Source organism: Triticum dicoccoides, chromosome 5A, assembly GCF_002162155.2.
Source record: "Triticum dicoccoides isolate Atlit2015 ecotype Zavitan chromosome 5A, WEW_v2.0, whole genome shotgun sequence".
NCBI lineage: Eukaryota > Viridiplantae > Streptophyta > Magnoliopsida > Poales > Poaceae > Triticum > Triticum dicoccoides.
In genome coordinates, this window is record NC_041388.1 from 222009788 (window position 1) to 222035800 (window position 26013).

Genomic DNA, 26013 nt, shown 5'->3' on the forward strand with positions numbered 1-26013 from the left:
AGGTTTTGCACCGCGAATTTTGGAGGGGAGGTGTATATATAGGCATAGAGGGAGCTAGGAGAGTCCAAATGAGGTGCGGTTTTCGGCCACGCGATCATGATCGAACGCTCTAGATGATGGAGAGGGTTTAGGTGGGTTTTGGGCCAAATTGGAGGGGTGTTGGGCTGCAACACACACGAGGCCTTTTCGGTCCCTCGGTTAACCGTTGGAGCATCAAACGAAGTCCAAATGGTACGAAACTTGACAGGCGGTCTACCGGTAGTAAACCAAGGCCGCTTGGCAAGTCTCGGTACAATCCGGAGATGTTTAATCCCCACACACGAAAGAAAGGTAGAAATGACCAGCGGAGGAGAACGGAGCGCCGAAATGCAAAACAGACAACGGGGAAAATGCTCGAATGCATGAGACAAACATGTATGCAAAAGCAATGCACATGATGACATGATATGAGATGCATGACAATGATAACAACACACGGGGACAAAAACCCGAACCCGAGAAAATAAAATAACTTAACCCCGGAAACGGCAAGAGTTGGATTACATATTAGGTAAATCATATCCGGGGTGTTACAGGTGCCCTGCCACTGTCGCGCGTCCTGCACCTCACTCATCGTGCCACGTATTTGCACTAACCCGCAATAGCAACAACATGTCACGCTGGAGCCCGCAGCAACAACATCAATGACTCGTGGTATCTGCTCCACGTGGCGGAGCCGCCACTGAACCTATCGCTCCGTCTCTTCCTTGTACCAAACCTTCCTCCTGTTCGCACAGTCGTGTCCATGCCGTGCGCTACTCCCACCAGCGCCAGGCTGAGGATGTCGGGCTGGCGACAGAGTGAGGTGGCTACGAGCATGGGGTGACCAAGGAGTTGGCGAGTGTGGAGCTTGCCATCCAACTCGCGCTCCCCACACCCATGGCCCGGCATCCCCTATGACGACGGGGGAGATGTGGCGCGTAGGAGGGAGAGAGGGGCTCGGGGACACCGAGGTCGTGCTCACCTAGCCACGGCGCACCGGTGTGTGCTTTGGGCGGGGTGGGCGCGGCGGGCGCGCTGGCAGGGTGTGCGCGGCACCCTCTTGTTGCTCTCTTCATGCACCTCCACGGCGGAGTGAGGTGGCACCGGTCCTCCTTGCGCACGCGGCGCCCACCAGAAGCTCTCTCCAGCCCGATTGGTGGAGAAGTTGTTGTGCCTATGCTCGTCGTCGACGCCGGTGGCGGCCGTCCGTGTTGTGTTCGATGAAATGCCAAAGCCAGACAAAGTCGGACACTTTTTGAGACTAGTCAATGTGTACGTGCAATGCACGTTAATTTGGAAGTATATTAAGTGCATGTGGATATTATGTAGGATATTATTTGCGTGTTATTATATGATTAGCACTATATTTGGCATGAAATTAACTGCACGTAAAACGTGTTGAGCGCTTGACATTGAAGCAGTCTAGGTCCTTGGATTGACATGATTTGTTGGCCAAGATTATTTGGATCTGCCCCTTTGGGTCTTTTTATATTGGTATAGATGCATGCAGATATTAAGTAGGATATTATTTGCTTTTTATTATATGATTAGCACTATATTTGGCATTAAATTAACTGCATGTTGAACCTGTTGAGCGCTCGACATTGAAGCAGTCTAGGTCGTTGGATGACATGATTTGATGGTCGAGATTAATTGGATCTGCCCCTTTGGGTCTTTTTATATTGGTATGGACTAGTAAATGTGCCCGTGCGTTGCAACGGGACAAAAATATCACAGTTTTACAGTTAAGTTAGTGGCTCAGACATCAAATCTCATGATCAATGCTTAGCATGAATTTCTCTAAACCATATATCTATTTTACATCTAAGATGGCAGGCAACAGTACTCCCGTGATTCATTTTCTGTGATGCAACAAGAAATAGAGTAATGCTCTCATATTCAGATTGTTCAAAGGGCAATCAGCATGGAGTTCATCACTCAAAACAGATAGTGAATGATTATAATATTCTTAATAGTGAATTTTTCGTTTCTCGTCTTGACTTAAATCATCTACTCATCAGGAAAAGCTAATTAGTGTATCTGTGAAGAAAATATTTTATTTGCAGCTATAGAAGATTTGGTGCTTCCTTAATGAAAACTCTATTGCGAACCTGCATTGCTTGACCAAGAAAGGAAAACATGAGAAACATGAGTTTGTTTTGGGAATTATCTCAGACATTTTCTTGGCAACTTGAACATTTGCATATCAAACTGCACCAATGGTACTGAATGTTTTAAAACCCGATGCCGAATAAAATAGTACATAGGCTCCAAATTATAATGGGGTTAGTGTACAGATCATCAATGAGAACATACCAAGATAGTACATGGAAGGCAATGCATTAGGTATTACTGACCTTCTGAAAGTGTAGTATGCACATCCTGAATTTCAAAACGTTGAGTAATTTGCTTGCTCCTGAGAAGATAAAACCGACATAAAACTGATTACATCCTGCAATAATTAAAATCAAAAGTGTCAGGTCCCAGTTAATTACCATGCTAAAATGTAAAAAAACTAAATTTTGAAAGCAACTGAAATCAGAATGTAACAACAGATAGTGTTATTATCCCATTACAAGTTCAGCACCCAAGCATACCCCTTTTGGCCGGCCTCCCAACATCAAGGATAAGTAGTAGAAAGCAATGTTCAGAAGGGCTTAATTTTTTCATAATAGGCATGCAAATTAATGAAGGAAATATGCCCTAGAGGCAATAATAAAGTTGTTATTTATATGTCATTATATCATGATAAATGTTTATTATTCATGCTAGAATTGTATTAACCGGAAACTTAGTACATGTGTGAATACATAGACAAACTGTGTGTCCCTAGTGTGCCTCTACTTGACTAGCTCATTAATCAAAGATGGTTAAGTTTCCTGACCATAGACATATGTTGTCATTTGATGAACGGGATCACATCATTAGAGCATGATGTGATGGACAAGACCCATCTGTTAGCTTAGCATAGTCATGGTTTAGTTTTATTGCTATTGCTTTCTTCATGACTTATACATGTTCCTCTGACTATGAGATTATGCAACTCCCGAATACCGGAGGAACACCTTGTGAGCTATCAAACGTCACAACGTAATTGGGTGATTATAAAGATGCTCTAAAGGTGTCTCCGGTGGTGTTTGTTGAGTTCGCATAGATCAAGATTAGGATTTGTCACTCCGTGTATCGGAGAAGTATCTCTGGGCCCTCTCGGTAATGCACATCACTATAAGCCTCGCAAGGAATGTGACTAACGAGTTAGTTGAGGGATGATGCATTACGGAATGAGTAAAGAGACTTGCCGGTAACGAGATTGAACTGAATCTCGGACAAGTAACATACCAATGACAAAGGGAATAACGTATGTTGTTATGAGGTTTGACCGATAAAGATCTTCGTAGAATATGTAGGAGCCAATATGAGCATCCAGGTTCCACTATTGGTTATTGACCTGAGATGTGTCTCGGTCATGTCTACATAGTTGTCGAACCCATAGGGTCCGCACGCTTAACGTTCGATGACGATTGTATTATGAGTTATGTGATTTGATGACCGAAGCTTGTTCGGACTCCCGTATGAGATCACGGACATGACGAGGAGTCTCGAAATGGTCGAGAGGTAAAAATTCATATATTGGAAGGTTGCATTTGGATATCGGAATGGTTCTGAGTGGTTCGGGCATTTTTCTAGAGTACCGGGAGGTTACCGGAACCCCCCGGGAGAAGTTATGGGCCTTATGGGCGATAAGAGGGAAGCACACCAGCGCACAAAGGGCTGGTACGCCCCCCTTGGGCAGGATGCCGATTAGGACTCGGAGTAGGGGGCCGGCTCCCCTTTCCTTCTCCTTCTCCCTTCCCCCTTTCCTACTTTGTGTGGGAGGTGGAATGCTACTAGGACTAGGGAGTCCTAGTACTACTCCACACCTTGGCGCGCGCCCCTAGGGCCGGCTGCCTCTCCCTCTCCCTCCTTTATATACGGAGGAAGGGGCACCCCAAAGACACACAAGTTGACCTTTTAGCCGTGTGCGGTGCCCCCCTCCACAGTTACACACCTCGGTCATATCATTGTAGTGCTTAGGTGAAGCCCTGCATCAGTAACATATCACTGTCGCCACACCATCGTGCTGATGGAACTCTCCCTCGGCCTCAACTGGATCAAGAGTTCGAGGGACGTCATCGAGCTGAACGTGTGCTGATCGTGGAGGTGTCGTACGTCCAGTACTTGGATCGGTTGGATCACGAAGACGTTCGACTCCATCAACCGTGTTACTATCTGCTTTTGGTCTACGAGGGTACGTGGACACACTCTCCCCGCTTGTTGCTATGATTCTCCTAGATAGATCTTGCGATCGTAGGAAAATTTTGTAATACTACGTTCCCCAACAGTGGTATCAGAGCCAGGTCTATGCTTTGATGTTATATGCACGAGTAGAACACAATGAGTTGTGGGGGATAATAGTCATACTGCTTACCAGCAACGTCTTACTTTGATTTGGCGGTATTGTTGGATGAAGCGGCCCGGGCCAACATTACATGACCGCGTTCATGAGACTGGTTCTACCGACGTGCTTCGCACACAGGTGGCTAGCGGGTATCTGTTTCTCCAACTTTAGTTGAATCGAGTTTGACTACGCCCGGTCCTTGTTGAAGGTTAAAACACCACACTTGACGAAAAATCGTTGTGGTTTTTATGCGTAGGTAAGAACGGTTCTTGCTAGAAGCCGTAGCAGCCACGTAAAACTTGCAACAACAAAGTAGAGGACGTCTAACTTGTTTTTGCAGGGCATGTTGTGATGTGATATGGTCAAGACGTGATGAGATATAAATTGTTGTATGAGATGATCATGTTTAGTAACCGTTATTGGCAACTGGCAGGAGCCTTATGGTTGTTTCTTTATTGTATGAAATGCAATTGCGATGTAATTGCTTTACTTTATCACTAAGCGGTAGCGATAGTCGTAGAAGCAATAGTTTGCGAGACGACAACGATGCTACGATGGAGATCAAGGTGTCAAGCCGGTGACGATGGTGATCATGACGGTGCTTTGGAGATGGAGATCAAAGGCACAAGATTATGATGGCCATATCATATCACTTATTTTAATTGCATGTGATGTTTATCTTTTATGCATCTTATTTTGCTTAGTACGGCGGTAGCATTATAAGATGACCCCTCACTAAATTTCAAGGTATAAGTGTTCTCCCTGAGTATGCAACGTTGCAACAGTTCATCGTGTCGAGACACCACATAAAGATCGGGTGTGATAAGCTCTATGTTCACATAAAGGGGTGCAAGCCAGTTTTTGCATGTGCAGAATACTCGGGTTAAACTTGACGAGCCTAGCATATGCAGATATGGCCTTGGAACACTGAGACCGAAAGGTCGAACGTGAATCATATAGTAGATATGACCAACATGGAAATGTTCACCATTGAAAACTACTCCATCTCACGTGATGATCGGACATGGTTTAGTTGATATGGATCACGTGATCATTTAGATGACTAGAGGGATGTCTATCTAAGTGGGAGTTCTTAAGTAATATGATTAATTGAACTTTAATTTATAATGAACTTAGTCCTGATAGTATTTCCAAATTATGTTGTAGATCAATAGCTCACGTTATAGCTCCCCGTTTATTTTTGATATGTTCCTAGAGAAAAAATAAGTTGAAAGATGATAGTAGCAATGATGCGGATTGGATCCGTGCTCTGAGGATTATCCTCATTGCTGCACAGAAGAATTATGTCCTTGATGCACCGCTAGGTGACGGACCTTTTGCAGGAGCAGATACAGACGTTATGAACGTTTGGCAAGCTCGGTATGATGACTACTTGATAGTTTAGTGAGCCATGCTTTATGGCTTAGAACCGGGACTTCAAAAACGTTTTGAACACCAAGGAGCATATAAGATGTTCCAAGAGTTGAAATTGGTATTTCAGACTCATGCCCGAGTCGAGAGGTATAAGACCTCTGACAAGTATTTTGCCTACAAGATGGAGGAGAATAGCTCAACCAGTGAGCACATGCTCAGAATGTCTGAGTACAACAATCGCTTGAATCAAGTGGGAGTTAATCTTCCAGATAAGATAGTGAGACAAAGTTCTCTAATCACTATCACCAAGTTACTAGAACTTTGTGATGAACTATAATATGCAAGGGATGATGAAAACGATTCCCCAAGCTCTTCGCGATGCCCAAATCGGCGAAAGTAGAAATCAAGAAAAGCGTCAAGTGTTGATGGTTGAAAAGACCACTAGTTTCGAGTAAAAGGGCAAGGAAAAGAAAGGGAACTTCAAGAAGAATGGCAAGCAAGTTGCCACTCCCATGAAGAAGCCCAAAGCTAGACCCAAGCCTGAAACTGAGTGCTTCTACTGCAAAGGAAATGGTCACTGGAAGCGGAACTGCCCCAAATACTTGATGGATAAGAAGGATGGCAAAGTGAACAAAAGTATATATGATATACATGTTATTGATGTGTACTTTACTAGTGTTCATAGTAGCCCCTGGGTATTTGATACTAGTTCAGTTGCTATGATTAGTGACTTGAAATAAGAGTTACAAAATGAACAGAGACTAGTTGATGGCGAGGTGACGATGTGTGTTGGAAGTGATTCCAAGGTTGATAAGATCACCATCGCACACTCCCTTTACCTTCGGGATTAGTGTTGAACCTAAAATAAATATTATTTAGTGTTTGTGTTAAGGATAATATGATCGGATCATGTTTATTGCAATACGGTTATTCATTTAAGTTAAAGAACAATTGTTATTCTGTTTACATGAATAAAGCCTTCTATGGTCATACACCCAAGGTGAATGATTTACTAAATCTCGATCGTAGTGATACACATATTCATAATATTGATGCCAAAAGATGCAAAGTTGATAATGATAGTGCAACATACTAGTGGCACTGCCGTTTAGGTCATATTGGTGTAAAGCGCATGAAGAAACTCCATGCGGATGGATTTTTGGAATCACTTGATTATGAATCATTTGATGCTTGTGAACCATGCCTCATGGGGAAAATGACTAAGACTCCATTCTCTGGAACAATGGAGTGAGCCACTGACTTATTGGAAATAATGCATACCGATGTATGCAGTCCGATGAGTGTTGAGGCTCACGGCGAGTATCATTATTTTCTGACCTTCACAGATGATTTGAGTAGATATGTCTATGTCTACTTACTGAAACATAATTCTGAAACGTTTGAAAAGTTCAAATAATTTCAGAGTGAAGTGGAAAATCATCATAACAAGAAAATAAAGTTTCTACGGTCTGATCGTGGAGGCGAATATTTGAGTTACGAGTTTGTTCTTCATTTGAAACAATGTGGAATAGTTTCGCAACTCACGCCACCTGGAACACCACAGCGTAATGGTGTGTCCAAACATCATAACCGTAGTTTATTAGATATGGTGCGATCTATGATGTCTCTTACCGATTTACCACTATTGTTTTGGGGTTATGCATTAGAGACAGCTGCATTCACATTAAATAGGGCACCATCTAAATCCGTTGAGACGACACCATATGAACTGTGGTTTGGCAAGAAACCTAAGCCGTCGTTTCTTAAAGTTTGGGGATGCAATGCTTATGTGAAAAAGCTTCAACATGATAAGCTCGAACCCAAATTGGAGAAATGTGTCTTCATAGGTTACCCAAGGGAAACAGTTGGGTACACCTTCTATCACAGATCCGAAGGCAAGATGTTCGTTGCTAAGAATGGATCATTTCTAGAGAAGGAGTTTCTCTTGAAAGAAGTGAGTGGGAGGAAAGTAGAACTTGATGAGGTAATTGTACCTTCTCCCTTATTGGAAAGTAGTTCATCACAGAAATCAGTTCCAGTGATTCCTACACCAATCAGTGAGGAAGCTAATGATAGTGATCATGAAACTTTTGATCAAGTTACTACCGAACCTCGTAGGTCAACCAGAGTAAGGTCCGCACTAGAGTGGTGTGGTAATCCTGTTCTGGAGGTCATGTTACTTGACCATACGAACCTATGAACTATGAGGAAGCGATGATGAGCCTAGATTCCGTGAAATGGCTCGAGGCTATGAAATCTGAGATGGGATCCATGTATGAGAACAAAGTATGGACTTCGATTGACTTGCCCGATGATCGGCGAGCCATTGAGAATCAATGGATCTTCAAGAGGAAGACGGACGCTGATAGTAGTGTTACTATCTACGAAGCTCGAATTGTTGCAAAAGGTTTTCGACAAGTTCAAGGTGTTGACTACGATAAGATTTTCTCACTCGTAGCGATGCTTAAGTCTGTCTGAATCATGTTAGCAATTGCCACATTTTATGAAATCTGGCAAATGGATGTCAAAACTACATTCCTTAATTTCTTAAAGAAGAGTTGTATATGATGCAACAAGAAGGTTTTGTCAATCCTAAAGGTGCTAACAAAGTGTGCAAGCTCCAGCGATCCATCTATGGACTGGTGCAAGCATCTCGGAGTTGGAATATACGCTTTGATAAGGTGATGAAAGCATATGGTTTTATACAGACTTTTGGTGAGGCTTGTATCTACAAGAAAGTGAGTGGGAGCACTATAGCCTTTCTGATAAGTATATGTGAATGACATATTTTTGATCAAAAATGATGCAGAATTTTCTGGAAAGCATAAAGGAGTGTTTGAAAGGAGTTTTTCAAAGAAAGACCTCGGTGAAGCTTCTTACATATTGAGCATCAAGATCTATAGAGATAGATCAAGATGCTTGATAAGTTTTTTCAATGAGTACATACCTTGACAAGATTTTGAAGTAGTTTAAAATGGAACAGTCAAAGAAAGAGTTCTTGCTTGTGTTGCAAGGTGTGGAGTTGAGTAAAGACTCAAAACCCGACCACGGTAGAAAATAGAAAGAGAATGAAAATTCATTCCCTATGCCTCAGTCATAGGTTCTATAAAGTATGTTATGATGTGTACCAGACCTATTGTGTACCTCACCATGAGTTTGGCAAGAGGGTACAATAGTGATCCAGGAGTGGATCAATGGACAGCGGTCAAAATTATCCTTAGTGGAATAAGGACATGTTTCTCGGTCATGGAGGTGACAAAAAGTTCGTCGTAAAGGGTTACGTCGATGCAAGCTTTGACACTGATCCAGATGACTCTAAGTCTCAATCTGGATACATATTGAAAGTGGGAGCAATTAGCTAGAGTAGCTCCGTGCAGAGCATTCTACACATAGAAATTTGCAAAAATACATACGACTCTGAATGTGGCAGACCCATTGACTAAACTTCTCTCACAAGCAAAACATGATCACACCTTAGTACTTTTTGGGTGTTAATCACATAGCAATGTGAACTAGATTATTGACTCTAGTAAACCCTTTGGGTGTTAGTCACATGGAGATGTGAACTAATCACATAAATATGTGAACTTTTTGTGTTAAATCACATGACGATGTGAACTAGATTATTGACTCTAGTGCAAGTGGGAGACTGAAGGAAATATGCCCTAGAGGCAATAATAAAGTTGTTATTTATATTTCCTTATATCATGATAAATGTTTAATATTCATTCTAGAATTGTATTAACCGGAAACTTAGTACATGTGTGAACACATAGACAACACAGAGTGTCCCTAGTGTGCTCTACTTGACTAGCTTGTTAATAAAGATGGTTAAGTTTCCTGACCATAGACATATGTTGTCATTTGATGAACGGGATCACATCATTAGAGAATAATGTGATGGACAAGACCCATCCGTTAGCTTAGCATAATGATCGTTTAGTTTTATTGCTATTGCTTTCTTCATGACTTATACATGTTCCTCTGACTATGAGATTATGCAACTCCCGAATACCAGAGGAACACCTTGTGTGCTATCAAACGTCACAACGTAACAGGGTGATTATAAAGATGCTCTACAGGTGTCTCCGATGGTGTTTGTTGAGTTGGCATAGATCAAGATTAGGATTTGTCACTCCATGTATCGGAGAGGTATCTCTGGGCCCTCTCGGTAATGCACATCACTATAAGCCGTGCAAGCAATGTGACTAATGAGTTAGTTGCGGGATGATGCATTATAGAACGAGTAAAGAGACTTTCCAATAACGAGATTGAACTAGGTATGGTGATACTGACGATCGAATCTCGGGCAAATAACATACCGATGGCAAAGGGAATAACGTATGTTGTTATGCGGTTTGACAGATAAAGATCTTCGTAGAATATGTAGGAGACAATATGAGCATCTAGGTTCCGCTATCGATTATTGACCTGAGATGTCTCTCGGTCATGTCTACATAGTTCTCGAACCCGCAGGGTCCGCACGCTTAACATTCGATGACGATTTGTATTATGAGTTATGTGATTTGATGACTGAAGCTTGTTCAGAGTCCCGGATGAGATCACAGACATGACAAAGAGTCTCGAAATGGTTGAGAGGTAAAGATTCATATATTGGAAGGTTGCATTTGGACATCGGAATGGTTCTGAGTGGTTCAGGCATTTTTCTGGAGTACCGGGAGGTTACCGAAACCCCCCGGGAGAAGTTATGGGCCTTATGGGCAATAAGAGGGAAGCACACCAGCCCACAAGGGGCTGGTGTCCCCCCCCCCCCTTGGGTAGGAGGCCGATTTGGACTAGGAGAAGGGGGACGGCCCCCCTTCTCCTTCTCCCTTCCCCCTTTCCTACTCCATGTGGGAGGTGGAATCCTACTAGGACTACAGAGTCTTGGTAGGACTCCACACCTTGGCGCGCACCCCTGGGGCCGGCTGCCTCTCCCTCTCCCTCCTTTATATACGGAGGCAGGGGCACCCCAAAGACACACAAGTTGATCTTTTAGCCGTGTGCGGTGCCCCCTGATGAAGCTATGTAACTAGGGTAGGGGCACGGACCTGTCCAAAAGAGCCCTACCCAAGGACATCCCTAGAAGAAGTCACCTGTCAATCAACTTGAAGGTATCCCACTCGACGGGTTCAAGACACTCGACCAAGAAACTATCACTCGACCATGAAGCCAACCACTCGACTGCCAGGAGGCTTAAAGTCACTCTGCACGCAAACGATCGGCTATTAAGTAGTCTTTATGGTCATTATGGCACTTTATCAGGGGCGTTACCAGTAACGCCCAACCTTAAATGTACCTTAAACCATGCATTACTGAGGGCAGGAGAGGACCGGCGAACTCTATATAAGCCACCCCCCTCCTCAGTATGAAGGGTTTGCACCCCTGTTATTCATACACACATAATCCAATCGACCGCCTCCGGGCACCGAGACGTAGAGCTGTTACTTCCTCCGAGAAGGGCCTGAACTCGTAATCCTCGTGTGTTTACAACTTCCCAATAGCTGAGATCTAGCCTCTCCATACACACCCCCCTACATCACTGTCAGAGTTAGAACCACGACAGTTGGCGCCCACCGTGGGGCAGGAATCTTAGCGCCTGATTGGAGAAGTTGCGATTTTTCCGATCCCTTTGATCATGGTTTCGTGCGGAGTTTTGGTGGAGGGCCGCGAGATCCGCCTCGGCGCGCTCACGTTCATCGCCGACGACTCCGCCTGGCTTCAGGAGGCACCACTCGACATCGACGCGCTCCCCGTCCGCGGTGCGACGCACTTCCGCGCATGCGTTCGTGGCGTCCTCCTGCGGCAGCCGTCGACCCAGTATCGGTCGGCCCCCGTGTCGTCTCCCCGCTCTGTCTCCCACCGGCGCAAGCGCTCCGGTCGGTCGAGACTTCAGAGTTGGGTAAGGCATGCCGTGGCTCGCCAGTCGGCCGCCCCACAAGTCGCGGCAATCGAGCCCGACGAATCCCTCTGCGGCCTGTTCGACCTGTCGAATGGCTCCGCGGAGACCGCATCCGAGTGCGACATCAGCGACCCAGCGGCTGAGGTTCTGGCGGTCGATGGAACGCACGGTCCTCCCGGTTTCCCTCGCGCTGATGGAGGCGCGGGTGGGGGTGACCCGTCGCATCCCCACGATGAGTATCTCCCTGAACCTCTCACGTCATTACAGCAAGAGGAGCTTCGCCGCCGGAACATGGACGCGCTCCACACTCCTATCGTCGGAGAGACCCCCGAGGCCCGGGCCTTGGAGGACGCGCGCTTGGCTAACTTGGCCGAGCGCACTCGACTGGAGAATCTCCAGCGAGCACTCGACGAGCAAGCGCGTCAGCGGGCTCCCGAGTCTAGTCGACGTCAGCTCTTCCCACCGACGCAGGTATACCGAACCCCAGTTCAGAATTTGGCCGCCGCGGCCTGTATAGCAGAATCGATTCAGCCCTCCCAGTCGGAGGCTGGCAGGGGCTTGTTGCAGATCAGAGCTTTGGTCCGGGCGGCGGGAAACCAGAATTCCGCTGTTTCTCAGTCGCGGAATAGGATCCACAGTCGATCCGTTGCAACAGATACAGTCCAGTTGGCTCACAACCCGAGATCGCCCCCGAGGCGTGAGGGACATGGTGACCGGCATGATCAGTACAGAAGGAATGAGCAGTATGATCACCGATCCGATCGTGATGATCGACATCGAGTGCCAACCCCTCCCTCGAGGAGTGGGTCATATGCGCCTCGACATCGAGATGACAGGCGCCCTCATAGTGTTGGGCAGAGGATTCCAGTCGACCCCAGGGACCCAGGCTTTGACGCGAGATCTATCCTCATTCAAGGTTTGGTTGACAGGAACAGAGCTCATCGGGAAGGCCACAACAGAGATGCGCCTGCCAGCAGCAGAGTACATGTTTCGGGGCCAGAGTGTTTCAGTCGAGCCATCAGAGCCGCAGTGATTCCTCCCAACTTCAGGTTGGCGACTGGAGTCAGCAAGTTCACCGGTGAGTCTAAGCCTGACACTTGGCTCGAAGATTACCGAGTGGCTGTACAGATTGGCGGTGGCAATGATGAGGTGGCCATGAAGCATTTGCCTCTCATGTTAGAGGGCTTAGCTAGAGCGTGGCTAAATCAGTTGGCACCCAGCAACATCTACACTTGGGAGGACCTCTCCCGAGTGTTTGTCACAATCTTTGAGGGAACATGCAAGCGACCCGCAGGCCTTACAGAATTGCATTCTTGCGTACAGAAACCGAATGAAACTCTGAGGGATTACATCCAGAGGTGGATCGCGTTGCATCACACAGTTGAGAATGTGCCTGACCATCAAGCAGTTTGTGCCTTTAAAGAAGGCATTAAATACAGAGAATTGAATCTGAAGTTCGGTTGAACTGGAGAGATGTCTCTGAACCGAATGATGGAGATTGCCACCAAATACGCTAATGGTGAAGACGAAGATCGACTCCGGAGTGGCAAGCACAAGGCAGTCGCCCAAGAAACCGGAGGAACCTCCAGTCGGAAATAGAAGCGGAAGGCCGAGCCAGCCGCCCCTGGGGAGGCCCTGGCCGTAACCCAGGGAAATTTCAAGGGAAAACCCAAAGGCCCCTGGAAGCCCAAGAAAGTCAAGGATCAAGATGAAAATGATGTTTTGGATCTGCCATGTCACATCCACACCAAGAAAGATGAAGAGGGTAATTTTATTTACCCAAAGCATACCACTCGACAGTGCCGGCTCCTGATCCAGCAGTTTCAGGGCAAACAGTCCAAAGATAAGGAAAAAGAGTCGGACAGAGTTGAGGACAAGGAAGATAGTGACGATGGATACCCCCAAATCAATTCCACCCTGATGATTTTTGCTGATGTCGAAAGCAAAAGTCGACTGAAAGTCATTAACTGTGAGGTGAATATGGTTGCTCCGGCAACACCCAGTTATCTGAAGTGGTCTCAAACTGCCATCACATTCGACCAGTCTGATCACCCTACGCACATTGCCACCCCTGGGAGGCAAGCTTTGGTGGTCGACCCAGTTGTCAAAGGCACTCGACTGACCAAAGTCCTGATGGATGGTGGCAGTGGCCTGAACATATTGTATGCTGAAACATTGAAAGGAATGGTCATTCCCATGTCCAGGCTCAGTACCAGTAACATGAGCTTCCACGGAGTCATTCCTGGGAAGAAAGCCGAATCACTCGGCCAGATCGCTCTTGATGTGGTTTTCGGTGATTCAAAGAATTACCGCAAGGAAAAGTTGACATTCGAGGTTGTGGACTTCCAAAGTGCTTATCATGCCATTTTGGGCAGGCCAGCTTACGCACACTTCATGGCTCGACCATGTTATGTGTATCTCAAATTGAAGATGCCTGGTCCCAAAGGTGTGATCACTGTTACAGGCAATCGGAAGAAGGCAGAAGAGTGTTTTCAGAAAGGCTCAAAGATTGCTGACACTCAGATGGCAGTTGTTGAGCTGCAAGAGTACCAGAAGACTGCTGATCCGAGTGAATTGCTATGAGCCAAGAAGCCTGCTTCAGAATCTGCTTTTCAGTCGTCCAGTGAAACAAAGCCAGCCCACATTCACCCGACCGACCCCAATGCTGCCTCGACTCACATCTCAACGACGCTCGACTCCAAATAGGAAGAAGCGCTCATTCAGTTCCTCTGTGAGAACTGGGACATCTTCGCATGGAAGCCTTCTGACATGCCTGGGGTTCCCAGGGGGCTGGCTGAGCACCGTCTACGAGTCGACCCAAAGTTCAAGCCTGTGAAAGAACATCTTCGACGGTCCGCCGTCCAGAAGAGGAAAGCTATTGGCGAGGAAGTGGCTCGGCTCTTAGCAGCGGAGTTCTTCCGAGAGATTTACCACTCCGAGTGGCTCGCCAATGTTGTCATGGTCCCCAAGAAGGACAAGTCACTTCGCATGTGCATTGACTTTAAACATATCAATCGGGCCTGCCCGAAAGATCATTTCCCTCTCCCCCGCATCGACCAGGAAGTCGACTCGACCGCGGGGTGTGAGCGTTTGTCTTTTCTAGATGCTTATTCAGGGTACCATCAGATCCGTCTGTATGGACCCGACGAGATCAAAACGGCTTTCATCACCCCATTCGGGTGCTTCTGTTACATCACCATGCCCTTCGGCCTCAAGAATGCTGGAGCCACGTTCATGAGGATGATTCAGAAGTGTTTGCTCACTCAGATCAGTCGGAACGTAGAAGCATACATGGATGATATTGTGGTTAAGTCACGGAAAGGTTCCGACCTACTGACTGACCTTTCCGAAACCTTTGCTAACCTCAGGAGATATGATATCAAGCTCAATCCATCAAAGTGCACATTCGGAGTTCCAGGTGGAAAGTTACTCGGTTTCCTCGTTTCCGAACGAGGAATCGACGCCAATCCCAAGAAAGTTGGCACCATACTCCGGATGAAGCGCCCTGTGCGTGTACATGATGTCCAGAAGCTTACAGGTTGCTTGGCTGCTCTAAGTCGATTCATTTCTCGTCTCGGTGAAAAGGCGTTGCCTCTTGAAGAAGTCTGACAAGTTCGAGTGGACTCCAGAAGCTGATGCAGCGTTCGCAGAGCTTAAAGCTCTGCTCTCCACCCAGCCGGTGCTTGCTGCCCCAATCAGTAAAGAGTCGCTGCTGCTTTACATTGCAGCCACGGGACAAGTTGTCAGTACAGTACTTACAGTCGAGCGGGAAGAATAAGGAAAGGCCTTCAGAGTTCAGCGCCCAGTATATTACGTGTCTGAAGTTTTGACTCCTTCGAAGCAAAGATATCCCCATTACCAGAAGCTTGTATATGGGATTTACATGACCACGAAGAAGGTTGCACACTACTTCTCTGACCATTCCATTACAGTCGTCAGCGACGCTCCGCTGTCAGAGATTTTGCACAACAGAGATGCAACTGGTCGAGTGGCGAAGTGGGCGATTGAACTCCTTCCCCTAGATATCAAGTTTGAAGCAAAGAAGGCTATCAAGTCTCAAGCAATTGCAGACTTCGTCGCCGAGTGGATTGAACAGCAGCTTCCGACTCAAGTTCACTCAGAGCACTGGACCATGTTCTTCGATGGATCTAAGATGATGAATGGTTCCAGTGTTGGGGTAGTATTGGTCTCCCCCCGAGGAGATAAGCTCAGATACGTTCTCCAGATTCACTTCGATTCCTCCAATAATGAAGCAGAATATGAAGCACTCTTGTATGGGTTGCGCATGGCCATTTCACTCGGCGTCCGGCGCCTCATGGTCTATGACGACTCAGATTTGGTGGTCAACCAGGTGATGAAGGAGTGGGACATCAGAAGCCCAGCTATGACTGGCTACTGTAACGCAGTAAGAAAGTTAGAAAAGAAATTCGAGGGGTTAGAGCTTCATCACATCCCCCGACTGAAAAATCAAGCAGTTGGTGATCTGGCAAAGATTGGCTCCAAGAGAGAAGCCATTCCCAACAATGTGTTTTTGGAGCACATCCGCTCGCCGTCGGTCCAGGAGGATCCTTTTACAGAAGAAGCCCCGCAACCGAAAAGTGCCACAGATCCGACTGAAGTCGAAATTCCTGCTGTGGTCGACCTAGTCATGGAGGTCTTGGCTATCACTCCCGACTGGACAATACCATACATCGCGTATATCTTGAGGAAAGAACTTCCAGAGGACGAAGAAGAGGCTCGACAGATCATCCGTCGATCTAAAGCTTTCACAGTCATAAAAGGACAGTTGTATAGAGAAAGCGCAACTGGAATCAGTCAGAAGTGCATAACGCCAGAAGAAGGTCAGATGATCCTTGATGATATCCACTCGGGGACCTGTGGTCACCATGCGTCCTCTCGGACCATTGTGGCCAAAGCATACCGAGCGGGTTTTTTCTGGCCCAGGGCAAACGAAATGGCGAAAGAGATAGTCGACGAGTGTGAAGGCTGCCGGTTCTACTCCAACATGTCGCACAAGCCAGCATCAGCTCTGAGGACCATTCCACTCGTATGGCCCTTCGCTGTTTGGGGACTGGACATGGTTGGTCCACTGAGAACAGGCAGGAGCGGATTCACACATGTGCTTGTGGCAGTCGACAAGTTTACCAAATGGATTGAAGCCAAGCCTATCAAAAATCTTGATGCTAGCACTGCTATCAGTTTCGTCAGAGAGTTGATATTCAGATACGGGGTCCCGCATAGCATCATCACTGACAATGGGTCAAACTTCGATTCAGACAAGTTCAGAGCTTTTTGCGCCTCTCAAGGCACACGAGTCGACTACGCGTCGGTCGCGCATCCCCAGTCGAATGGACAAGCTGAAAGAGCAAATGGTCTAATTCTCAAAGGACTGAAGCCTCGACTGATGCGTGATCTCAAGCACGCAGCAGGCGCTTGGGTCGACGAGCTTCCGTCAGTTTTGTGGGGACTGAGGACCACCCCGAACCGGTCGACTGGAAGAACACCATTCTTTCTGGTTTACGGAGCCGAAGCCGTCCTGCCGAGCGATCTACTTCACAACGCCCCCAGAGTCGAGCTTTATAACGAAGACGAAGCAGAGCAAGCCCGGCAAGACGCAGTCGACCTCCTAGAGGAGGAGAGGGAAATGGCTATGATCAGATCGACCATCTATCAGCAAGACTTGCATCGATTCCATGCCAGAAATGTGAAGAGCCGAGCCTTCCAATAAGGAGATTTGGTCCTCCGAGTGGATCAGCAGAAACCACACAAACTTGCTCCTACTTGGGAAGGCCCCTTCATCGTCACCAGAGTCCTCCACAATGGAGCATATCACCTCTACAATGTTGATCACCAGATCGACGAGCCACGAGCTTGGAATGCGGAACTACTCCGCCCCTTTTACACTTGAGTTCTCCCTTGGACGAGATGTAATAAGAAAAAATTTCTGCAGTTTATTTCTACCAAAGACAAGAGTGTTCCAATAATTGCTGTCACTTTTGTTTGCATACGAAATCCCCCAGTAGGTGACTTAGCTGCAAATCCGTTCCACCTAAGTTTGAAAAATCCTACCGAGTGGAGAGCCAGACTCCCACTCGGGGGCTTAGCTGCAGCCCAGTGCTTGCCTAAGTGTTCAAAAATCCTACCGAGTGGAGAGCCAGACTCCCACTCGGGGGCTTAGCTGCAGCCCAGTGCTCGCCTAAGTGTTTAAAAATCCTACCGAGTGGAGAGCAATCCTCCCACTCGGGGGCTTAGCTGCAGTTCAGTACTCGCCTAAGTTCTCCCACCTAGAGACTTAGCTGCAGTCAGGCACTCGCCTAAGTGTTTAAAAATCCTACCGAGTGGCGAGCAAACCTCCCACTCAGGGGCTTAGCTGCAGCCCAGTGCTCGCCTAAGTTTGAAAAAATCCTACCGAGTGGAGAGCAATCCTCCCACTCGGGGGCTTAGCTGCAGTCCAGTACTCGCCTAAGTTCTCCCACTTAGAGACTTAGCTGCAGTCAGGCACTCGCCTAAGTTTGAAAAAATCCTACCGAGTGGAGAGCAATCCTCCCACTCGGGGGCTTAGCTGCAGTCCAGTACTCGCCTAAGTTCTCCCACCTAGAGACGTAGCTGCAGTCAGGTGCTCGCCTAAGTGTTTAAAAATCCTACCGAGTTGCGAGCAAACCTCCCACTCGGGGGCTTAGCTGCAGCCCAGTGCTCGCCTAAGTGTTTAAAAATCCTACCGAGTGGCGAGCAAACCTCCCACTCGGGGGCTTAGCTGCAGCCCAGTGCTCGCCTAAGTGTTCAAAAATCCTACCGAGTGAGAGCAAACCTCCCACTCAGGGGCTTAACTGCAGCCCAGCGCTCGCCTAAGTACAGGACACAACCCAATCCGCAAGGAGTTACGCCACAAATACAAAGTTATTCCGAGTGAAGATCGAGTTCCACTCGACGGATCAAACCATGAAGATATTCAACGAGAAATCAAGTTCAGATAAAGCCTAAAGGTCCCAGACCTCAGATCAAAGTACTCGAGCCCTCGGCTCGGCAGAGTTTAACGGTTACAAATCCACTCGGCATTCCGAGGCAAATTTAAAAAGTGAAGCATAAAAGTTTTTCATTCCTCAGGAGGAGGACTGGAAGGGCGACGAACTCGTCCAAGTCGATCCCGTCTGCAATACGAGTGGCAGCGGCGATGAAAGTTTCCATGAAGTCTTGAAAGTTGTGCTTCCTGGTATTGGCAACTTGGATGGCAGCCAGCTTTTCCTCTCGCGCCTCCTTGCAATGGACGCGGACCAGAGACAGAGCGACATCAGCACCACATCTAGCGGAAGATTTCTTCCATTCCGCCACTCGACCCGGGACTTCATTCAGTCGAACCATCAGAGACTCGAGGTCGTTCTGAAGCGTCGTCCCAGGCCAGAGCGATGTGTCGATCCGCGACATCGCAACTTTCAGCCGAGCCAGATAGTCAACCACGCTGGCAATACGAGACTCCAGACGGAGCACGTTCACTGCAGCCTCGTCCTTCACAAGAGAGTTAGCAGGGTCCAAGCCTGGCTCCACTCGACTGGTCTCCTCTTCAAAGTTCTGACAGAATTCTGCAAACACGACTCAAGAGTAAGACAGTGGCCCTACACAGGCTTGGTAACTGCAAGACAGTCAGGTCGGAGTAATTACCTTCAAGCATGACAAACAGCTTCTTGGCGAGTCCACCGAGATAAGCCTCCAGATCGTTCCTCTTCCCCACCAGCTCACTCGCCTTGTCGTGAAGAGCCACGTTGTCGTTCTTTAGTCGGCTGACCTCTCGATTTGGCTACCTCGAGAGCAGCTTTCAGCCCGGAGTTCTCCTGCTCAAGAGCTCCGACCGAAGCCAGTTTCTCTTCAGCAAGCCTCGCTTTGTTCAAGACCTCCTTCTGTGCCTCTGCAAGATCTTGATCCTTCTTCTTCAGAGCTTCCTCCAGTTTATCTGCGGTGCGTCGAGTGAAATCAACATCAAGAATGGACAAGAAAGAAAAGCCACTCGTCAAGAATGGAGAACCTCACCAGCCATACCTTTTGCTTCTTCCTGCGCCTTCTTCAAATTCTCCTGAGCAAGCTTCAAGTTAAGGTTGAGCTAGATCTGCTGATTCTCCAGCTCAGTATAGTGAGCTACAAGTTCACAAGATTTCTGTAAAAAGAAAAATCAGTCGACAGACGTCCAAGACAAGTTGCTTCCGAGCAAATAAGAGACAATGATGACGTTTCTAAGACTACAGCCGAATCAAGAACATTCGACAGTAGTCTCAGGGACTACACCCAGTGGGTACACTCAGCGTGCCCCCACTGTAAAAAAAAGTCGACTCAGTCCCACTCGACATGGCCTGACCAGACCGAGTGAAGAAATACAGCTACAGCAACACAATATAAAGACTACAGTCGACTGCCAGCAGTCCACCGTAGTCTCGGGGACTACACCCAGTGGGTGCACTCAGCGTGCCCCCACTGTAAAACACACCCAGTGGGTGTACAGATACAAAGATCTTCGGAAAAGAGGTTCTTCAAACAGCATATCGTGAACAGACCAAGTGTTGAGTCGACTGACCTGGACGTTACTCTGAAGAGCCGAACTTGCGTCGTAAGCTGCTTGGCTGGCCTCCCGAGCCACCTTCACTTGCTCCATCATGATCCCCGCCTGGCGTATAGCCTCTTTTGCAGCAGCCGCTTGGTCCTCAGGGACGGGGTATGCGGCAAAAAGCGAATACGGATCCGCAGTCGACGTCGAGGGCCGCACACTCGTCAGAGGAATGGAGAAAATCACAGAAGCCCGAGTGGTGTCGCCACCATCCCGAGCTACGGCCTCAGACGCCGGAGCGGATTGGGGGGTCTTGTCAGCCGACGCCCTCTTGTTCCTCCTCACTCTTAGCGGTTCGTTGTCGTCGTCATCCGGGAGGTCGATAACATGAGGAGGAGCTACAAGGAAAACGTTCAATCGACCAGAGTTGCAATAAATGTTCAGTCAACTCAAAGCGGAACGTCAGTAATCGTACCAGGGTTGGAGGTAACAGCATCCTCCATCTCTTGGTCGTCGTCCTTGGCGGAGATCTCAGAAGTAGCAGCACTGCAAATCTCGAAAGTCAGTCAGTTGGCTCAATGAATCGACCAAGGGTCTGTCCACGGTCGACAAAGGAAAGCAAGTTTTGTTATTACCCGGAAATGGTAGGGACAGCCATCTTCATCTTGGGCAGAGCCTTGGGCGGCTTGGACGGCGTCGCGCTTGGGTGCTTGGGAGCCTTCCCAATCGGCGTAGGAGAAGAGGCCCGAGGGCGTTTCGACGACTGCCCAACGGGAGCAGTCGCCTTGCCACGTTCCCGCCCTGGATCGTGTGCGAGCTTGGATCGCCCCTCCGGGCAGGGGGGTTCAACCTCCTCCTCCTCCTCTTCGCTGGAGTCGACGTTGTCGTCTCCCTCTCCTTCACCGTCGGACTCCCACTCGCCTTGGTCATCTCCACTCTCACCTCCGCTCGCCTCCCCTTCCTCAGTTGGCTCCTGTGCCCCGTTGGGCGTCGAGTACATCTCGGTAGTCGCCTGGAAAACAATAGACAAGACGAAGGTCAATCGACCTACTCAAAGAAGACCGATGAAGAAAACAAGATCTCAGTCGGGAGCATAAAGTCAGACCTGATCCACTTCATATGAGTTGTCGAATGGAACAACCCTCCTGGCTCCTCGGGGGTTGTCTTTGTTCCCCGTGATGCTCGACAGCCACCCCTCCAGCATCTCATCAGTGACCTCCTCCGGGTGGACCTGAGTGGTGTCGTCGAGACCCGAGTACAGCCACATCGGGTGGTCACGAGTCTGGAGCGGTTGGATGCGCCTCCGGAGGAAGACCTCCAGCAAGTCCATACCAGTCACGCCCTCACGGACAAGCTCAACCACTCGACCAGCCAGCACTTTGACTTGGGCCTTTTCCTCCGGCGTCACTTTCAGAGAAGTAGGTTTTTCAGCTCAGTCGAGAGAGAAAGGGGGAAGATCAGTCGACTGTCCTGGGGTCGCCTGGTCTTGACAGTAGAACCAGGTCGCCTGCCAACCTCGGACCGACTCCGGGAAAGTGATAGATGGAAAACAACTCTTTCCCCTCGTCTGGATCGCCAGGCCCCCGCACAGCTGGATCACCTGCGTCCTTTCGTCACTCGACTTGGCCTTCTTGACCGATTGGGAACTGCAGGTAAAGATGTGCTTGAAGAGTCCCCAATGGGGGCCGCAACCCAAGAAACCCTCACACATGGAGATGAAAGCAGCAAGGTATACGATGGAGTTGGGAGTGAAGTGGTGGAGCTGCGCTCCGAAGAAGTTCAGGAAGCTCCGGAAAAAAGGATGGGGCGGCAGATAAAATCCGCGGTCGACATGGGTGGCTAGGAGCACGCACTCACCGTCGCGGGGTTGAGGTTCGATCTCTCTCCCCGGGAGACGCGCAGCTTCGTGGGGAATGACTCCCCCCTCGACCATGTCGTCGAGATCTTCTTGCCGGATCACCGACGGCATCCAATCGCCCTGGATCCAGCCTCGGGGCAGAGCAGACCTTGAGGAGGATCCGCCCCGAGCAGACCTCTTCCCCTTTCCCTGCGCCGCCGCCTTCTTCGCACGCTCCAGAGCGGATGTCTTGTCCTTCGCCATCGTCGCCAGCAAATCTTGCACGGGCCTGCGGCGCTAAGGTGAGAGCGGAGGTGGCGGAGGAACTTGCGAAGGGAGAGAGGAAGAAGAAAGCACACTGTTTGGAAACCCCGAGCCGGCGACTTATAAGAGGCCGCTCCCGAGTGGCTGACTGGTAGGCCCAGGCTATCCAGTCAAATCCCGCAGCAGACGCGCGCGCAGTACGTGGCGAAAAGGTGGCGCGGCAATCAAGGAGCTTCCGCTTTATCGCTTCCGATTACTGCGGCCGCTCCCGTCCCGCGCGCTTCCCGAAATCCGAATCCCGCGACATCCGCGGGCTGCAGAACAACTTGTCAAAACAGAAGACCCCGCTCGCGCCGACACTCGGTATGTCACAAGTAAAGAAATTCACTCGACGAAAGGCCTGGAATGGATCAAAGCGACTGAAAGAGGTTGATGACGTCATCCGTGACGATTGACCCAAAACAAGGCACTCATGTAGCCCGAAGAACCAGTCGGAAAGATCCCCAACTCTTTTCCCACTCTAACCTCGATCCATTCGGGGGCTAATGATGAAGCTATGTACCTAGGGTAGGGGCACGGACCTGTCCAAAAGAGCCCTACCCAAGGACATCCCTAGAAGAAGTCACCTGTCAATCGACTTGAAGGTATCCCACTCGACGGGTTCAAGACACTCGACCAAGAAGCTATCACTCGACCATGAAGCCAACCACTCGACTGCCAGGAGGCTTAAAGTCACTCTGCAGGCAAACGATCGGCTATTAAGTAGTCTTTATGGTCATTATGGCACTTTATCAGGGGCGTTACCAGTAACGCCCAACCTTAAATGTACCTTAAACCCTGCATTACTGAGGGCAGGAGAGGACCGGCGAACTCTATATAAGTCACCCCCTCCTCAGTATGAAGGGTTCGCACCCCTGTTATTCATACACACATAATCCAATCGACCGCCTCCGGGCACCGAGACGTAGGGCTGTTACTTCCTCCGAGAAGGGCCTGAACTCGTAATCCTCGTGTGTTTACAACTTCCCAATAGCTGAGATCTAGCCTCTCCATACACACCCCCCTACATCACTGTCAGAGTTAGAACCACGACACCCCCCTCCACAGTTACACACCTCGATCATATCGTTGCAGTGCTTATGTGAAGCCCTGCATCAGTAACTTCATCATCACCGTCACCACACCGTCGTGCTGACGGAACTCTCACTCGGCCTCAACTGGATGAAGAGTTCGAGGGACGTCATCGAGATGAACGTGTGCTGTTTGCGGAGGTGCCATACATTCGGTACTTGGATCGGTTGGATAACGAAGACGTTCGACTACATCAACCGTACTATCCGCTTTCGGTCTACGAGGGTACATGGACACACTCTCCCCGCTCGCTGCTATGCTTCTTCTAGATAGATCTTGCGTGATCATAGGAAAATTTTGAAATACTATGTTCCCCAACAATTAATCACCCTTCCGGTGAAAGGATCATCCCTTGGTGAACCTTGCCTTCCCTCCAGTAGGCTGGCAAAGCACAGTTTGTCAGCCAGGGCACACCACAAAAGTCTGACAGTGGCTGAACAATCATTCTGTGATAAAAAAAACATAGTAAGTTAGATTTTGTGATGGAAGAGAGATAATCAACAATTATATCATAAGTCCATGAAGTCCACTTAACAGTGCTTAGGTTCGACTTTCAGATTAGTAACACACACATTATGTTATGTCAAGAAGGTGTGAAGCAACACTAATGATCACATCTAAAGTGAAAAATCAAGAGTGGACATCTACGCTCATAGTCATAGTTACAGTAGTACTTTTTCACTGAATTAACATGCATTTGCGAAGAGATGCTAATCATCCATGTGGCCATTCTCTGCATCATAGATGTATATATTTAGTAAGCGTAATAGACTGAGTCCAATAGGCGAGAGACACTGCACCAATCTATTTTCTTTCCGGGCAACACACTGCACTGACTCTAAATTGAACTCTTCTAAATTCATCTCGCCTTCACCACAAAGCTCCAAAAGATAAAAAGGAATTAGCCAAACGTTGAAAAAGTCACCAAATATATGAGCTAGATGAGAATAAACAGATGAAGTGACAATGATCAATAATAAACACTTGGACAGGGAATAAACTACCCCTACTGAATTAGCTGAGGTGCAGCACCGTGACCTTGCAACAATAGCCCACGTGGAGGCGACCCGGCTTGCATTCCCGATCCACAACAGTTGTGGGCAGACGCTGCTCCTACTGGAGGATTCTCCAATCGAATCCAGGCTTGGCAGTAGCACCTTTATGAATGTAACTCAACTGCTTGAATGTGTCACTGGTGAATATATTCATCAATGGAATTTGACATGTCAAGCAAAAACTTGATGTAGTTTCAGAAGATCCATTCCACATCCCAAGACCCTTGTACAAACAACAACAGATACTTCTCCAGTGAGAAACCGTCTCAATCTTTCTCTTATCTTTTTCATTGCTTTCTCATCCTGAATGGAACTTACTCCAACCCAGTAGCAGCAGTAATTGCTTCAGACAAGAGATCACCAACTCTAGAACTCACAAATACAACAGCAGGAGGTTTGAAGTACTGCTTACTCTTCATTATCTCAAAAATCTTCTGCTTCTGCTTAGACTCCACCCAAATTACCACTTCTCTAATTGATTTGTTTGGTTTACCTAGGTTCCCACAAGAAATACTCCATGTATCAATCATGGTGTAAGACAGAGTTTGACAATTTATGAATGTACTGTTGCTGAAAACATCATGACCTGTGGACATGAGAGCGTGCCAAAGATATGCATGGCCTAATCTCTGAATCCTCTCTCTAGCAAGCAGTCCACTTCATCCAAAACAAACACAGAAACATCTATAATTAAGGTCGACATTGCATGCAGAGGCTGGGCTTCCCTGCCACTGGTTCCCCGTCCTCCGCGACCAACACCACCAAAACAGCCAGGCCGCCGAGCTGCGCTACACCCCGGTGCATCAGCACAGCAGCCCGTTATCCACCGCGGCGTTTGGATCGACCATGGGCGGCGGCGCGGTCGACCATGACCTGCGGCGACGGGGAATTCGACCAAACTGGTGGTCATGGACTCGGGGGAAAGGAGGGGAGGCGCTGGGGAGCTGGAGTCTTGAGAGAGGAAGGCGCACCTGTGGTGGTCGTCGGTGGTAGGGGCTGCCGGGGTGGTGCCGCAAAGGGCGGCGACGGCGCGGGAGGGAGTCGGGGTCGTAGGCATTCTGGTTTGTCTTTGCGGCACCATAGTAGCATGAGCGGGGGAGCTGCCAACGGCCGCGGCGTCGGTGGCGACGCATGCGACGGGGGGAGGGTGGCGACGCGCTGGAAGCTGGAGGTTGAGATGGGATCGGGAGGTAGGGTGATTTTTTTACCTCGTCCATATACCGGTTCGGTTGACTTATATACGGACGACGGGTTGAATACCCTAAATCACAGGGGCTATTTTGCAAAAACGCCATGACGGTGAACCCGATAGACTCAACCCGTGCTTTATTTATTAATTACTAGCAAAAGAGCCCGTGCGTTGCACCGGGCGAAAAAAGGAGCACCACCTACTTCATGTGTCATTGTGCATCATTTTTTATATCCAATTTTAATAAATGTCGATGAAAAGTTGAATGTGAA

General features: G+C 48.3%; 2 long non-coding RNA genes across 2 annotated transcripts; both read right to left on the minus strand.

Moving 5' to 3' along the window:
- Positions 1-19397: 19397 nt before the first annotated feature.
- LOC119297148 lies at positions 19398-20350 on the minus strand. The gene is made up of 3 exons (XR_005145551.1): positions 20296-20350; positions 19767-19881; positions 19398-19680 (listed from the first exon to the last, which is right to left on the minus strand). It is a non-coding gene; the product is annotated as an uncharacterized LOC119297148 (long non-coding RNA).
- Positions 20351-23712: 3362 nt separating this feature from the next.
- Positions 23713-25742, minus strand: LOC119300756. The gene is made up of 3 exons (XR_005146714.1): positions 25524-25742; positions 24536-25425; positions 23713-23943 (listed from the first exon to the last, which is right to left on the minus strand). It is a non-coding gene; the product is annotated as an uncharacterized LOC119300756 (long non-coding RNA).
- Positions 25743-26013: the final 271 nt, after the last annotated feature.